The 17,015-nt window shown below is 40.6% G+C and overlaps 1 pseudogene; it reads left to right on the forward strand.

Annotated features, from left to right (window-relative positions):
• The first annotated feature begins 941 nt into the window (after window positions 1-941).
• On the forward strand, window positions 942-16,127 carry LOC104848295 (annotated as a pseudogene).
• Window positions 16,128-17,015: the final 888 nt, after the last annotated feature.

Below are 17,015 nucleotides of genomic sequence, written 5' to 3' on the forward strand. Positions count from 1 at the left end.
AAATAAATCCTAGTAATACTACAGATTTAAATGTTAAAATGAAAATTAGGAAGAATATTTAGGAGGCTTTTATCTTGAGAGATCATCATAAACAGAGAACCCAGAAGCCCTAAAGAGAATTAGATATTTGTCTATGAGACAAATCTCTGAAAGATGTGATAAACTGGGAAAATGTTTTTGATGCAAGTGACATGTTTAGAATTACTATCCCTAATACACAGAAAAGGTTTACCACTAGTAATAGTCATACACCACCTAAAGACAAAGATACATCCTAAGAAATGTTAGGAAATTTGGTGGTGTGTGAACCTCATTAAGACTGCTACTTGAATTTAAGATGTCTTCAGTGTTGTCGCTAGGCTGAATGCTTTATGTTATATGCAACATTACAATTGAAACGTTATGTGGCTCATAATTGCCAAATTTTTCAATGCTTGATTTGTTCTAGGCACTGTTTCAGGCACTTTATAAGTTGTACCTCATTTAGTCCTCACAGTTTACCCTGTGCTGTGGGTAATATATCTTCTTTTCAGCTAATAAATCAGGGTCAGAGGGATAAAGTAACATGCTCCTGTCACACAGTGGGTGATAGAGCTGTGACTTAAACTCAAGTGATCTGACTCAGTATATGCTTTGAATCATTACTGCATACCATAAGCATGTAACAGGATCAAAGTGATCAGTGAAATGTAAATCATAACAACATCAAGGTAGCATTTACAAAATTTAAAATAACAATTACACTGCTGGCAAAAATTAAGATGAATGAAAACTTTTTCTCACTAGGAATGTGGATTGTTTCAGTCTTTTAGAAGATAATTCGGTAATATCAATTAAAATTTGAAAAATACACTTTGTAACCCAGCAGTCCTACTTTGAAAATTACCTCATAATTCTGAAAGTACCAAGATTTAAAAACAATACAAGAAGTTTCCTATAACATGGACTGTGGGAGCAGGAAAGTGGAAATAATTGGAAAGTACACTAAAAAGGAATGGTATGTCCGCTATAGAATAGCTGTACTCAGAAATAATGCAAGCGGTTAAAATGAATGAGTTGGAACCAGATGTGGTAGGGCAAGCCTATAATCCAGGACTTGAGAGGCTGAGGCAGGAGGATCACTGTAAGTTTGAGACCAGCTTGGGCCAGGCTGGTACATGCAGAGCTGAAAGCTAGACTGAGCTACATAGTGAGACCCTGTCTCAAAAAAGCAAAAACAAACCCAGAATGAGTTGGCTCTCCAGCTGTTAACTTGTAATATGTCTGTGACTTTTTTATTTATTTATTTATTTTTGTACTGGGGATCAAACTCAAGACCTCGTGCTTGTGAGGCAGTTGCAGTGCCACTGAGCTAAATCCCCAGCCCTATGACATATTTTGTAAGCAAAAAGAAAGATTTTTTTTTATCATGATAACACATACCTTCAAATGTTTCTAAATGAACATGAAAGAAAAGGAAAAGGACACATCAGTAATTTTGAAATTGTGTCTAGAGAAACATACTGCATTGTACCACCTGGTTGTGGAAAGCATATGCTTGCTTTTCTATTTTATTTTCCAAAAGAAAATTTTACCAATTTTCAGGGGAAATAATTTAATTTCAAAAGCAATTAAATTGCATATGCTAATAGAAGAACTGTGATCAAAAAAGGGTAATACTGAAGTCTTTTGTATTCAGAATTACCTTTTGAAAATGTTTAGATTCTAGGTTACTGGTCCTCAACCTTTGAAGACCACTTCCTGCAACAGTGAAAGGGCAGACCATTAAGTGTTACATTCTGTCATTGTCTCTTTGTAGCTGATAAACTACAATTTCCCAGCCTCTTTGGCAGACAGGTGTAAACTATTTGAGTTCTTCAGCAAGACAAAGACAATAATGCACAAGCTTGCAAGCCTTTTGTGTGTTAAGATACAAGCATATGATGGTTTGAAGAATTGTTCCATGTAATTACTGAGACTGAAAAGACACAGCTGGCCATCTACAGGATAAGGGCGCTGGAATGCTGAGCACATGGTTCCCTTGAGAACCCAGGGAGCTGCTAATGTTAAATCTTGTGAGTAGAAAGGCTGGGGAGCCTACAGTGCTGATGCCAAAGGACAGAACAAGAGAGTATATCCCAGCTTCAGATTCAGAAAGACCAAGTTGCCTTTCCTCTATTTTTTTCTATCCCGCCTCCAGCCCATTGGATTGTGTCCACCCACTTCAAGGGTGGATCTTCCCCACCTAATCCACTCTGACTCACATACTAATCTCTGGAAATACCCTACAAACACACTCAAAAATAATGCTTTAGGGCTGGGGATTTAGCTCAATGGTTGTGCTGCCTGCCTCACAAGTCCAAGGTCCCGAGTTTAATCCCTGATACCAAAAATAAATAATAATGCTTTATTGGATTTCTAGGTATTCCTTAATCTGGTCCAGCTGACACCCAAAGTGAACCATCATACCTACTGGTTAGATTTTAGCTGAAGAGATATGAGCAGCTTTGGGGATTTGCCCTTTAAAAGGAGTGTGCCCATCTTCTGCTCCTTACTTCATCCTGGTAGCTAGAATGTGGACTTGTTGGTTGGAATTTGAGGATGTCACTGTTGGACCATGAAGAAGGACTTGTGCACGAATGATGATGGAGCAACATGTCAGAAAGGCCCAAGTTCCTGATGCATGTGAATCCACCATGCCAGGCCTGAACTGTTTACCTCTGGACTTCATTTTCAAGATAAATACATCTTTATCCTCTTTATCATTAGTGTTTGAAGTTTTCTCACTTTCACAACTGAACCTAATCTCACAAATAATTTGATAGTGATACTTCTTAGGAACATCTTACTCCATTTGTTCTAATTTTATACTATTGAATCAACCTCCCCTTAGTTCAACTCGCTGACGAGAGCCGTGCCCTAGTTGGATTACTGGTAGAGTAATGAACAAGCATATATCTCCCATCACAAATTAATGTTAGTCCCTTGATTTATCTAGATGGCTTTCCTCTATACTCCCAGAGCCCCACTGGTCTGGACATCTGCCCAACATCCATCCCTACTTCTTTTGATAAGGGCCTATCAGTTTCTCTCTAGGTTTCTGTCTCTTTTCTCCTCTCTTTTCATATGTTTACTACCCATGGCTCCAAGGATGAACATAAAATTCAGACTCAATTTAAGAGCACTGCAACCCCTTGGCCAGCATAATCTGATAATGAGTGTATGATCTAAGCCAAGACATAAATAGAGCTAATCCCTATGGGTAGAGGAGGACATTTCCTTTTGTGTTTAATCCACTGAATTTGGAGCTAAAAAGTTGCAAACCTAGTCAGCCATCATGTCACCCCAGGGAGATTGCATGACTGGGAATGATCCCTATGTAAAGCACTGAAATAGTTTCCCAAAGACATTGTAGCCCCCTAGATCCCATCATCCCTGAAGTTAAACTAACCAGAGATATCTTTGCAAACCAATAGATCCATTTGTTGCTTATTCCATTTGAGTGTCTTCTCTTCATGAAATGGATTCTGACTCAGCCATGCCTGTTTTTGACATTAGCAGCATCTGATACAGTAGGTGTTTCGGAAACACTAGAGATCAATTTATGGGGCAGAAATTTAGAACCTGTTGATTCCAGTTACAATGAGCTAAGCAAGTTCTTGCCAGCTAATAGTGTTGGCAAGCTACTTAACTTCTCTGAGCCTGTTTCTTTATTCATAAAAAGCAGAGCAACAGTGCCTACCTCAAAACTGGATTAAGTCCCAGTAGTAGGATGATGAACACAGTGTTAAGCACTGTGCCTGGAACACATAAAGCCCTCACAAAATGACAGTTACTAGTAATGTTAATGTGACAGTCAATACCAGGAAGATAGCCTGCCATTTCCTTGCCATCTTTTTTTTGGTACCGGGAATCAAACTCAGACCCTTGTGCTTGTGAGGCAGGCAGGGGAACCACTGAGCCAAACCCCTGGCCCATCTTTGCCATCAAATTTTTAACCTTGGCCTCAGTTGCAATGACAAGCACAAAGTATCACATATAATCTCTTTTATAAGGAAAATCAATTCCTTGGGAATTCTCACGGCAGTGAAATACCACATTCTATTTCTCTTGTGGGCTGAGGCTCTTGGATGCCATCCATGCCAGCTGGCACCTTAGCAAGTGGGGTAAGAAGCCCGGATTAAGTAGGGCCAAGTCTCAATGATAGAAATATGTCCTTCATCGGTATCAGGCAGCCAGTCCTAGGAACTCATGCACACTTAAGTGGATGAATGACTCCTCATTTCTCTGAATACATTAGATCAAGGCCCAGCATCCTCAACAAAAAAACACTATAGGTTTATTCAAATCACAGAATCCTGGGCTGGGGATTTAGCTCATTGGTGCTGCTGCCTGTCTCGCAAGCGCAAGGACCTGAGTTTGATCCCTGGTACCAAAGAATAAAAAATAAATCACAGGATCCTGATTCTTTACACCAGCAAGAATAAAAGGTATTTTTCCATTCAACTATAATTCTGAATTACTAGAATATCCTAGAAAACCCTACAGCTTTATGCCAGGTTGCCATCCTGACTCATCAGGTCTCGGTCTTAGAGAAAACAGCTGAAATCAGAGATAGTCATTGGGTGGGGGAAATAGGTTAAAGTCAGATCAGTGATGTAATCAAGTGGTAAACAATAAGGGCCTCGGGGAAGCCTGGACTAATCCTTAACCATTGTCCTGTGTCAACAGAAGTGAAACAGAAACCAGAATCACACTTGCTTGATCAGCACTTAGTCTCTGTGAACGGAAGTTCTAATTTCTCAAGTTCAAGATGACAGGACTGTTCAGAGTTAGGGAAAGGTGGTTTGGCCAGAGAAGAAATTCAAGTCCAAAAATTGTTTTAGGTAGCATAAGACTCAGGAAATGTAAACAGTGTAGGTCTCCCATGGAGAGGGGGAGTTGAGAGCACTGTTGAGCTCAGATTTCACTCGAGCCTCAAGTACTAACATGCTCAAAAAGCATCGACAGTCTTCAAAACACTTGGGTTTGCATCTCATCGTCAGAACTCAGATCTGGAGTATACTATGAATCAAGCATTTTAAAGTATATTTTGTTACCTTGTGACTAGCACAGTTATACTGGAGTGTATTTGGTGTGCATTGTATGATTTTCCACTGTGACCATTTAAGTTATACCTCAATCTTGGAAAGCACAGGGTGAGGCAAGCATAAATTCAGAGTCCAGGGCAACACAGAGAAGCTCATATGCATATATAACACACACTGCTTCTGCTACCACCACTGGTCTAAGTCACCCCAGAAAACCAGCCAGCCACAGGGTCAGGCCCAGGACAGGGTCTTGATGAAAGGTAGCTTGTAATAGGAGAGGCACAGAACTTGTAATTCTCACAGAGAAATTGGTAGTGTCACATGGCCTCTCTATCCCTTCCTGGCACAAAGCAAACCCCAACCACACTGGGCTGCTCTGTTATGTCTAAACTATGGGAAATTTAAAGTGATGAAAAACGAATGTGAAAAACGCCTAAAAACCTTTTCAGTCTATAATCGCAGGCATCCTTGGCTTCCACTGAGAAGCAAATTGATACCCAAGTTGTTATTAGCTCCTTGCCAAGTGGATTGCTGTTTCTTCGTGTCTAGGGCACCCAAAAAAGGAATGAGGGCTCAGGCTGTGTTGAGATTGCCTAGATACATCTTCCAGTTTCCTCTTTTTAAGGCAAAGAATCCTGGTCTAAAAGTTTTTTTTCCCAACAGCCTCCCAGGCCTTGTCACGCCTATGTGGACATGTTTTATGATAATTGACTACTCTTCCGTCACATTCTGTGTTTGTCCTTAGGACTTAACAGTCTGAGAAGGAGAGACAAAACCTGTTTGCTTTCTTCCTCCCTTGCCTCTCATTCCATCATCTTTTTTTTCCACTTAGAAAACTCTAGTCAAGCTTCCATGTGGCCCTCACATGGACCTTACAGGAAACCACTTCCTTTCACATAGCTGTGGGTGGGGCTAGGGATTTGGCTCAGTGGTTCTGCCTCCTGCCTCTCAAGCCCAAGGTCCAGAGTTCAATCCCTGGTACCACGCAAAATAAAAAAAAAGAAACGAAAGAAAAAAAAAATCACTTATCTGTGGATGCTAGGTCTACACTGAGGGGATCCTCACATCCTCCCCCTGGCCCTGGCTCATTCTCCTTTCTCTGATCCTACAGTATCCACTTTCTTTTGCCCCTGTCTGGTGAAATTTCCTGTGGAGGAAGGCCACTCAGGAGCTATCAAGACTACAAGATAAAAATGGCTTCAGGAAGTCTGGAAATTGCACATGCTATAAGAACTGGGGTCAAAAAGTGGTACACATATCTAGAATGTGGGGCCTGGTGAAAATGACATGCAAGGTCCTTTGTTCAAAATTTAATTTAAAGATGGTTACAGCAAAGCATTAAACTGTAAGATTTGAATAGGCTAAAGTGACTCCATGCTAATAGGCCAGACTGTGCTTCTTCATATGCTAATTGCTACCTTGGTTAACAGCCCGCCCAGGGGCAAATGGTTTGACAAAAGGTGACCCTAGAACATTTCCTGCATAAGATAAGCAATGTGTTTGCAGTCTTGTTCTGTGAATTCCCTGACTCTTTGTTTAGAAAAACCTTATAAAAAGTACCTCAGCCCCTGAGCAGTTGCCTCTCTGAGCCACCTGGCTCCGGGAGTGCCGTCTGGCCAGACTAATAAAGGTCTTTTACCATCTAGGCTGGTGTGTTCCTTCCTGGGTTTCTCGGTTCTCTGTCATGTTCCCGGAACCTCGTTGGGTGTTAGGGCCCAGCATCGTGGAGGCCTTTCGGCTGTTCACGCTCCGTGGAGTGGAAGTGAGACTTTAGGTCTTACAAAACCAAATGTGAGACCCTTCTAAGTATAGAGCCCTATATGACTATGCATGCCTAGGAATGGGCCCTGATGGTATGTTTTGCTCAAATACCCTTTGGTCAACAGCCTAAAACCTCACTCATGATGCTCAGTCTTGCAGTTTGGGCCAGCAATTAGTATCATAATTTTAATATATGATAGTGACTATCATTTATTGGAACTGAGAAGAGGTTAGCTCTGCCATTATCTCAGTTAATACTCAGAGCACTCCAGAGGAGGAAAACCAATGCGCCTCATCCTCTAAACCAAGGATCTCTGTCAGCCTAGGGGACAGTAAACACGTAATGATGGACAAATAAAAACAGAGGCATTCTATCTGCTCAAGCTAGGAATTTTTGTAATAGAATAGTGGCTTTTATTTATCAAACCCTTAGTATGTTTCAGGCACTGTGCTTTGTAATTTCCATGCATCATCTCATTTTACATGTTTCTGGTATGAATTTTACAAACTAGCCCTCATGTAAGAAATTCTCCCACCTTTATTTCTGTAGGTTATTTAACCCTACCTTGAGTCAACTTGCTCACACTCATCCATTCCCAACTTTCCACCCATGATTCTGCGACGCCAAAAAACTGAGGCATTTTCTGTGAGGGTTTGTAGAGAATGCTGCATTTGCTACTGGATACCATGGCCAGAACTACTTTTCCGTCTCCAGGGACAGTGGGCCTTTCAGTCCCACAATTGACAAATCTACACCTAGACCCTCACATTCTCTAGCCATTAAGTACATGCAAGGTCCAGATTTCCTCTATGTTCAGACAGCCTTTAAATCCTATCCCCTTCATGTTTCAGACTTTTCCATGGCTCTGAAACATCAAATGCTAAGGGAATGGGGATGGCGTATAAAGCAGCAATATTGGCTTCCTTTTGCTGGGGCTGACCTGGAGAAAGAAATTGACGCCAGAGAGTGCTTTCTATTTTAATAACTTGACATGTTATGTCGTAAAGAAACTGTGCCTAGAAGAAGGAGTTACTAGGAAGTGGCAGGGTAAGGGTTGCAAGCTGTTTAATTTAGTCCTGTATTCCTCAAAGGTGAGCCACTTTCCTCCATTGTTGTAGTGGGAGAGTTCATTTAAAACTTTCTTGACTCCACACTGGCCTACAGAATGAAAACCTCTGAAGAATCTGAATAGTTGAATATTCCACATCTTACCAAGAAGCTTCTGGAATTCCTATCTGAAACTCCAGGCAAAACTTCGCGATATTAACTGAGGTACACAGGCCCTAACACTCTTTCCCCTGCTTGTCTCCAGTGATCTGTACCTTCTGGTGTTCACGCCTGCCTTTTCTCACATTTCCCTAACATAGTACCACACACTGAATGAGTTCAACAACAGAAATGAACTTCCCACAGTTCCAGAGCTTGGAAGTCTGAGATCAAGGTGACCAGCTACTTTGGTTTCCGGTGACTACCTTTTCTTGGCTTATGAGTGACTAGCATTTCAATATATCCTCCTGTGGCCCTTTCTCGGTATATGTAAATGGAAACAAAAGGTAATTCTCAACCAGGTGTGGTGGCACATGCCTCTAATCCCAGCACCTGTTTGGTTGAGGCAGGAGGATCACTGCATTTTCGAGGCCGGCCTGGCTCCATAGTTCAAGGCCAGCCTTCCTACACAGTGAGACCCTGTCTCAACAAAAACAAAACAAAACAAAAGATAGTTCTCTGGTGTATCCTCTTACAAGTTCACTAATCTTACTGGATGAGAGCTCCACCCTTATGACCTTGTTTAAATTTATTTCCACCCTATCTTCAAATACAGTCACACAGCGATTTAGAGCTTCAACAGGATCATTGGAAGGACCCAAATATTCAGTCCATCACAATACATTTCTGTAATCCCTTTCCCTTAAGTGAGACTTCCCCCTGAGATAGGACTTTGGAATTTGTTTCAACCAACCGTGTCTGGCAAAGGTGATAGATTGTCCTCATCTGAGTACAGCACATTATATAAGACCATCTTGCTAGCACACTTGTGCTAGAAGATCTCCTTGCTAGTTTGTTGAAGAAAGTAGCCATGTTGGAAAAGCCTGAATGTGAAAGAACCCAGATGACCTCTGGAGCTGAGAGAGGCTTCTAACCAAGTGACAGCAAGAAGGAAGTGCCCTTTATCCTACGACTGCAGAGTTGAATTCTACCTCAAAACTGAGTGAACACTGAAGTGGATTCTTCCCCGCCAGTCTTTGTCCATTTTCCAGTGTTCTAACAAAATACCTGCAACTGGATAGTTCATAAGGAAAAGAAATTGATCTCTTACAGATCTGATGCTGGGAAGTACAAGAAAATGGCAGCATCTGCTTGGCATCTGGCAAGAGCCTTCTTTCTGCATAATGTAGCAGAGGACATCATATAGCAAGATAGGACAAGTACACTATCTCAGGTCTCTCTTCCTCTTACAAAACTATTAATGCATTGGGGGGCCCACTTTCATAATCTTATCTATTCCCAATTACCTTCCAAAAGCCACCTCCAGTTATCATTAATGCATGACTTCGCTGATTAAGTTTGTAACGCATGGACTTTGGGGGATATATTCAACTGTAGTTCCATGCATACCTCCAGATGAGAATGCAGCCTTGCCAACACCTTAATGCAGCCTTATGAATTTCTGAGAAGAAGAGTCAGCTAAACCATGCCTGTTCTCCCAACCCACGGAAACTGTGAAGTAATAAATATGTGCTATTTTGAGCCACTATATTTGTGGTAATTTGTTACATAGCAATAGGCAACTAGTAAATAGCCCCACAGTCTCCACCTACAAGGCTGTATGATTTCTCTCTTTTAACTTCTATCTAGAAACAAGTTGTATGCTTACCAAGCGTGACAAAGGGCATGTGCTAAACTGACTGCTTTTAAAAATATTTTAATTTTTGATCATTAAAGGTAATAGATGTTGGGCCAGGGATTTAGCTCAGTGGGACCACCACCTGCCTTGCAAGCAATAGACATTCATTGTAGAAATTTCGGAAGCATGCCAAAAAGAAAATTAAAGTTAATAATTTCTTCCTGTCCCCACAAATAACCACAGGTACTACATTGCAAATGTAGGCTAGCTAAAGTTACAGACGCAGAATGCCTTATATGGACTGTTTTATGATTTGCACTTTCCATACTGTCAGCCCAAATTTTCTAAGGAATTTGAGGAATCAGAGGGATGGTATTTGTTCCTGGCATTTGGGGGCACTGCCAGATCCCACTTTTGATGACCTCAGGTTTTAACCTGACTGGCCTTTGGCTAAAGAGACTCATAAAGAGAAATCTGAGCCAGAGAGGGGAGGACATGCCCAAGGCCAGATAACCTGTTGGCACCCAGAGATTCTTCGCTTTCCAAATTCTTCAGTAGCTTAGCTGCTGTATTTCCAAGGCCGAAGGCTATTAACCTTGGAACTATTATCAAAGTGCCCTTTTTTTTAAAGCCATATCCTCATCTCAATCAAGGAAGATGTTCAGAGAGATTTGGATTTAGGGAAAGCCAATGCCTCTCTGCCTGAGACCTAGCCTGCCCACGATCCATGAGACCTTATTCTCCCCTGGCTTCCAGGGCAGTGGGCGTTCAACTCTTGGAGCATCATTCCAGAACTTTCAGGGTTTGGTTTTCTTTTAAATGTGAACGAAAAAAGAGGACAGAGAGGGAAGACAAAAGCCATTTATTCAGTAAATTTTCATCAAGCCACTGGAGACCAAGCACTATGCTAGGTACTGAAATCAGAGAAAGGCAAGACAAAGGCCTCACCCTGAACAATACTTGTATACTTGAAAGTAACACAATGTAAAGATATTACTTTTTTTTCTTTTTGAGATAGGGTCTCACTTTGTAGCTCAGGCTGTCCTTGAGCTATGGAGCCCAGGCTATGCTTGTGGCAAGCCTGCCTCAGCCTTCCAAGTACTGCACCACTATGCCTGGCATCAAAGTCTTTTTTTAAAGGATTCTTGAGTTAAACATTTTAAAACTGTGTTCGTATTCTAGTTGTTTACTGAGTTTCAGAAGTTTCTTCCAGCATCAGCTGGCTCCAAGGCATAAACATGGTGGAAGGGCACTGTGGAGCAGAGCTGCTCACTTTATGGCAGCCAGGAACCAGAGCACAGGGAAGAGCCAGCAAGAGCTCTATATCCTCCAAAGACAGACCCCCAGTAACCCACCTCCAAATGGTCCAGCACATTCGGTTAGCAACATCAGTGGATTAACCCACTGGTGAGCACAGCTCCCCCATGATCCAGTCACCTTTCCAGTGGTCTCTTAACCCAGTCAAGTTAGCAAATAAGCTTAACTAATCATCACAGCACCTCACAAACCATCCTAAAACTTAGCATAAAACACCACCATTTTGTTTGTTATTTGTTTGTTTGTTTTTTGGTACCGGGGATCAAACTCAGGACCTTGTACTCCTGAGGCAGGCAGCTGAACCACTGAGCTAAATCCCTGGCCCAACACCACCATTTTATATATTCTGTTAGTTGGCTTTGTGTTACTATAAAATAAATACTTGTGATAATCAACTTCAAAAGAGAAAACGGTTTGTTTTGGCTTACAGTTTGGGGGATTTCAGTCCATGACTGAGATTACCCTTTTGTTTTGCACCTGTGGCATGCATTTCAACACGTGGGAGAACATGGTGGTGATTCACTTTATGTCCAGGAATGGAAACAGAGTTTCATTAGCCCCTTTTACAGCACATCCCCCAATGTCCTAAGACTTTCTGGTAGGCCCCACTTCTTAAAAGATTCCACCACCTCCCAAATAGCAAGAGGACTAAGCCTTTAACACATGGTGTCCTGGTAGATGCAAACTATAACATTTAATTACGATTTTGTGTGTTAGGACTGAGGCTCAGAGAGGTTCATCTATGTTTACATATCTTTTTTGTGGGGTGGGGGTTGAGACAGAATCTCACTATGTAGTTGAGACTGACCTGGAACTCACTGTGTAGCTCAGGCTGGTCTCGAACTCACAGCAATCCTCCTGCCTCAGCCTTCCAAGTGCTGGGATTACAGGCAAGTACCACCACACCCAGCTCTCTGTTTAGATATCTAATGCATTGGCTAGAGTGCCTAGGATGGGTGAAGATGGCTGGGACAGATGAACTTGGGCCATATATCTGGACCTTCAGCTTCTGCAATGTCTCCTGGGATGGAAATGTCCCAGATGGCTTCTTTGCTTCCATGTCTGACACTTGGGCTGGGGGCAGTTGACTAGGCAGAAGCAGGTTGAGCACCTTTTTGTATGATGCTGCCTTTCTGTGCTACCACACCTGGCTTTGGAGAAAGCCAGCTGTCATGCAGAAGTCTGACTTCATGTTGGCATGGAAGTCCTAAGAGAGTCAGACTCCTGCATGACAGCTGGCTTCCTCCAAAGCAAACCCTCCAATAAAGAGAAATGGAAACTTCCACTCCTCTTAATGACAATCAAGAGGGAAGCTATGATACCTTTGTAGGACCTTGGAGACAGTCACATACAGTCACTTCTGCACTATTCTACTCATTAAAAGAAGACCACTAGAGCCGGGTGTGGTAGCGCATGCCTGTGATCTCAGCACTCCAGGAGCTGAGGCATGAGGATCACCAAGAGTTCGAGGCAGCTGGGGGCTACAGCATGAGTTTGAGGACAGCCTGACTACATGGTCTCAAAAGAAAAAAAAAAGATCACAAAGTCTAGCTCACACTAAAGGAAAGTGGATTTAAACTTCATCTCTGATTTGTTTTGTTTTGTTTTTTGTTTTTTGTTTTTTGTTTTTTGGTACTGGGGATCAAACGCGGATCCCTGAGCTTGCAAGGTAGGTGGCAGAAACATTGAGCTAGATGCCCAGCCCTAAATTTCATCTCTTGAAGTGAGTAGTATCAAAGAATTTGTGGCCATGTTTTTCAAAACTACTACCATAAAAACTTGAGTTCTGGGATCGTGATGCTCCCTCCCTTACCCTTGTTGCCCAGAATTGCTTTTGCTATTCTAGGTCTCTTCTGGGTCCATATGAATTTTAGGATAGCTTTCTCTAGGCCCTTGAGGAATACCATGATATTCTTATTGGGATTGTGTTAAATCTGTATAACAGTTTTAGAAGTATAACCATTTTCACCATCTTGGTTCTGACTAAACAGGAACAGGTGATACCTTTCCATTTTTCTGATGCCTTCTTTGAGCTCTTTTTTTGGAGTACCATAGTTTTCATTGTAGAGGTCTTTTATTTCCTTGGTTACGTTAATTCCTAAATATTTTCTTTTTTTTAGTGCTACTATGAATGGTCTTGTTTCCCTAATTTCTCTCTCGTTGAGTTTGTTGTTGGTGTAGAGCAGTGCTATTGATTTTTTGAGTATTAACTTTGTATTCTGCTATGCTGCCAAATTTGGCTATTAATTCTAGGAATCTTTTGGTAGAGTTTTTGGGGTCTTCCATGTAGAGGATCATGTCATCAGCAAATCGTGATAATTTAACGTCATCCTTTCCTATCTATATCTCTTTTATTTCTTTCTCTTGTTTAATTGCTTCAGCTAATGTTTCAAGAACTATATTGAACAAGAGTAGTGACAGGCTGGGGATTTAGCTCAGCAGTTCGTAGCCACCTTGCAAGCACAAGGACCCAAGTTCAATCCCTGGTACCAAAAAGAAAAAAAAAAAAAAAAAAAAAAAGAAATAGTGACAATGGGCATCCTTGTCTTGTTCCCTTATTTTTGAGTGAAAGTTTTCAGCTTTTCTCATTTAGTATGAAATCGATGGTAGGTTTAGAATATATGGTTTATTAGATTGAGATAAAGGCCTTCTATTCTAATTTTCTTCAGGGTTTTTATTATGATTGGATGTTGGATTTTGTCAAATGCTTTTTTGGCATTTATTGAAATGATCAGGTGGTTTTTGTCCTTGGCTCTCTTAATATAGTGTATTACATTTACTGATTTGCATATGTTGAACTATCCCTGCATCCCTGGAATGAATCCTACTTGGTCATGCTGTATAATTTTTTATTTGCTGCATTCTGTTTGCCAGTTTCTTACTGAGGATTTTTGGATCTAAGTTCATTAAAGAGATTGGTCTATACCACACCCTTTTGGGGGGTGGGTCCTTTTAATGGTTTTAGTATCAGGATAATGCTTGCTTCTAGGAATGACTTTGAAATTACTATTTCCTTTTCAATTTCATTAAAGAGTTTGAGGAGTATTGACATTAGATCTTCTTTAACGCTCTTGTAAAATTCAGCAGTTAATCCATTAGGACCTGGGCTTTTCTTAGTTGGCAAAGTTGTGTTTTGTTGTTGTTGTTTTGTTTTGTTTTTCTTCTTCAATTTCAATGATTGATATTGGATTATTTAGTATTTTTATATCTTCATGATTCAGCTTTGGTAGTTTGTATATAACTAAGAATCTCTCTATTACTTCTGAATTTTTCATTTTATTAGAATACATGTTCTCAAAGTAATTACCTATGATCTTCTAGATTTCTGTAGAATCCATAGTGATTTCACTTTTTTAATTTATAATTTCATGGAGTTGAGTCTTTTCTTTCCTTATTTTTATGAGTTGCTAAGTGTTTGCCTCTTTAATCTTTCAAAGAATCAGCTTTTTAATTCATTGATTCTTTTCTTGGTCTTCATTGCATTGATTTCCACTCTGATTTTCATATCTTCCTTCCTCATACTAGCTTTGGGTTTGGATTGTTCATCTTTCTAGGACCTTGAGGTACATCATTAGATTATTTATCTCCATTTACTCTGTTTTCCTGATGTGTCAATTCACCACTATAAACTTCCCTCTTAGAGCTGCTTTTATTGTGTCCCATAGGTTCCAGGATGTCATACTGACATTATCATTTCATTGTAGGAACAGCCTATTTTTTTCTTTAATTTCATCTGTGACCCATTGCTTATCCAAGAGGTATTATTTGATTTCCATGTGTTTGCATAGTTCCTGTGGTGTCTTTTGCTGTTGACTTGTAGTTTTATTGCATTATGACCATGCTGATATACATGGGATCATTTTGCTTCCTTTGTGTTTACTTAAGCATGCTCTATAGGCTAGTGTCTTAGTTACTTTTTTAATTACTGAGACAAAATATCTAACACCCTAAGTTAAAGGAGGAAAGGTTTATTTCGGCTTACAGTTTGTAGTGATTTCAGTTCATAGTTGGTAGGCTCCAAGACATGGTGGCATGGTAGAAGGGAAAGTTTGCAGCAGGCAAAAGGTAGCAAGCCAGAAAACAGCAAAGTAGTAAAGCAGCAAGTGATGACAGCAGCCTTCTTTCTGCCCCTTATAGTCTATCCAGGCCACGTGCCCATAGGGTGGATAGCACTCACATTCCAGTGGGCTTTCTCATTATCCATGCCCAGAACTGTGCCAAACCAATCAGCGGACTAAGTAATCACACACCCTTGATCCCAGCATCACACAGTATAGATCCAGCCACCTCTGAAAAGCCACACATATGACTGCATGATGCTTTGTGGGGACAGCTAGACATAAGCCATAACAGCTAGTATGTGATCTATTCTGGAGAAAGTCCTGTGTGCTGCTGAGAAGAATATCTGTTGTTGGGTAGAACATTCTATACATGTCCATTAAATTCATTTGTTCAAAGATTTGGTTCAACTCTGATAATTCTTTGGTGAACTTTTTGTCTTGTTGATCCATTTGTGACAGTAGGTTATTGAAGTTCCCCATTACAATTTCTGAAATTTCTCACACATTTAAACTTCAGTGGAAATTAACTGAAAGATATCAGCACCCCGGAACCTTTGAAAAAATTGGATTGCCTGAAAAGCCTGGATCTACTTAATTGTGAGGTCACCAACCTGAATGACTACCGAGAGAGTGTCTTCAAGCTCTTGCCCCAACTAAGCTACCTGGATGGCTATGACAGAGAGGACTGAGAAGCCCCAGACTCAGATGCAGAGGTGGATGGTGTAGATGAAGAGGAGGATGAAGAAGGAGAAGATGAGGAGGATGAAGAAGATGAGGATGGTGAGGAAGAAGAGTTTGATGAAGAAGAGGATGAAGATGAAGACGTAGAAGGAGACGAAGATGAAGATGAAGTCAGTGAAGAAGAAGAATTTGGACATGATGGAGAAATTGATGAAGATGAGGAGGATGAGGATGAAGAGAAGGATGAAGAGGAGGAAGAAAGTGGAAAAGGTGAAAAAAAAGGGAGAGAGAAACAGATGATGAAGGAGAAGATGATTAATATGCCAAATAACCTGCAAAAACAGAACTGTTCAGTATTGGTTGGACTGCTCATGGATTTGGTAACTGTTTAAGAAAAAAAAAGGCAGCTGTGATACAAACCCCAGGACAGCCACCCACCCAAAGAGCCAAAGAATAGTTCCTGTGACATTCCACCTTCCTCCATTTAGTCCCTCTTGGTAATCCACCACCAAGCTTGGAGACTTGGCCCCCAACAAAATTGTAAGCGTTGTTAGGTTTTTGTGTAAGACTCTTGCTTTAGCCTGGATAGCTGTGATTGGTGAGTCAACCATCTGTGGCTACCAGTTACACTGAGACTGTAACAGCATTTTTACTTTCTGTACAACAAAAAAGCTTTGTAAATAAAATCTTAAAGTTTTGGGTCTGTTTTTTCATGCTCTTTTTTAATGAATTTTTTCTTAACAATAGGACATTAATGTGACAACTGCCAAAAGTATTTTTAAGACTTTAAGTGAAATAAACACGTTACTCTTTAACTCTAGTAAATCCTAGTTGTATGCTTACATTTTTAAATTCAGCTGTAATAGTAAAGTAAGCTTATGTTAAAATACTAGAAAAAAATTTCTGAAATTTCTGAAATTAGGATAGAAACTCCTGCATTTTTTATGGGTTCCTGTTCCATGGGATATTGTTTTCTATCCACTGATTTTCAGTCTATGAATTTCTTTTGGGGTTAAATGTGTTTCTTGTATGCAGCATACTGTTGGATCTTATTCTTGATCTACTCTGCTAGTAATCAACTCTGTTTCTTTTGATTGGTGAATTGAGACCATTTATACTGATGGTTATAACTGATGGGTATTGACTTATCCTTGTCATTATATTATTTTCCTGTTGTTGGTTCCCTTTCTTTCCCTTCTATTTAATTGCTTGCCTTGCCTGGTGGATTCATTCTGTTGAGCTTTTTGGAATTGTTATCTTCACTGTTTTTCTAGAATATC

The sequence above is a fragment of the Fukomys damarensis genome, unplaced genomic scaffold, assembly GCF_012274545.1.
Source record: "Fukomys damarensis isolate Sample0158 unplaced genomic scaffold, DMR_v1.0_HiC HiC_scaffold_12, whole genome shotgun sequence".
Taxonomy (NCBI): domain Eukaryota; kingdom Metazoa; phylum Chordata; class Mammalia; order Rodentia; family Bathyergidae; genus Fukomys; species Fukomys damarensis.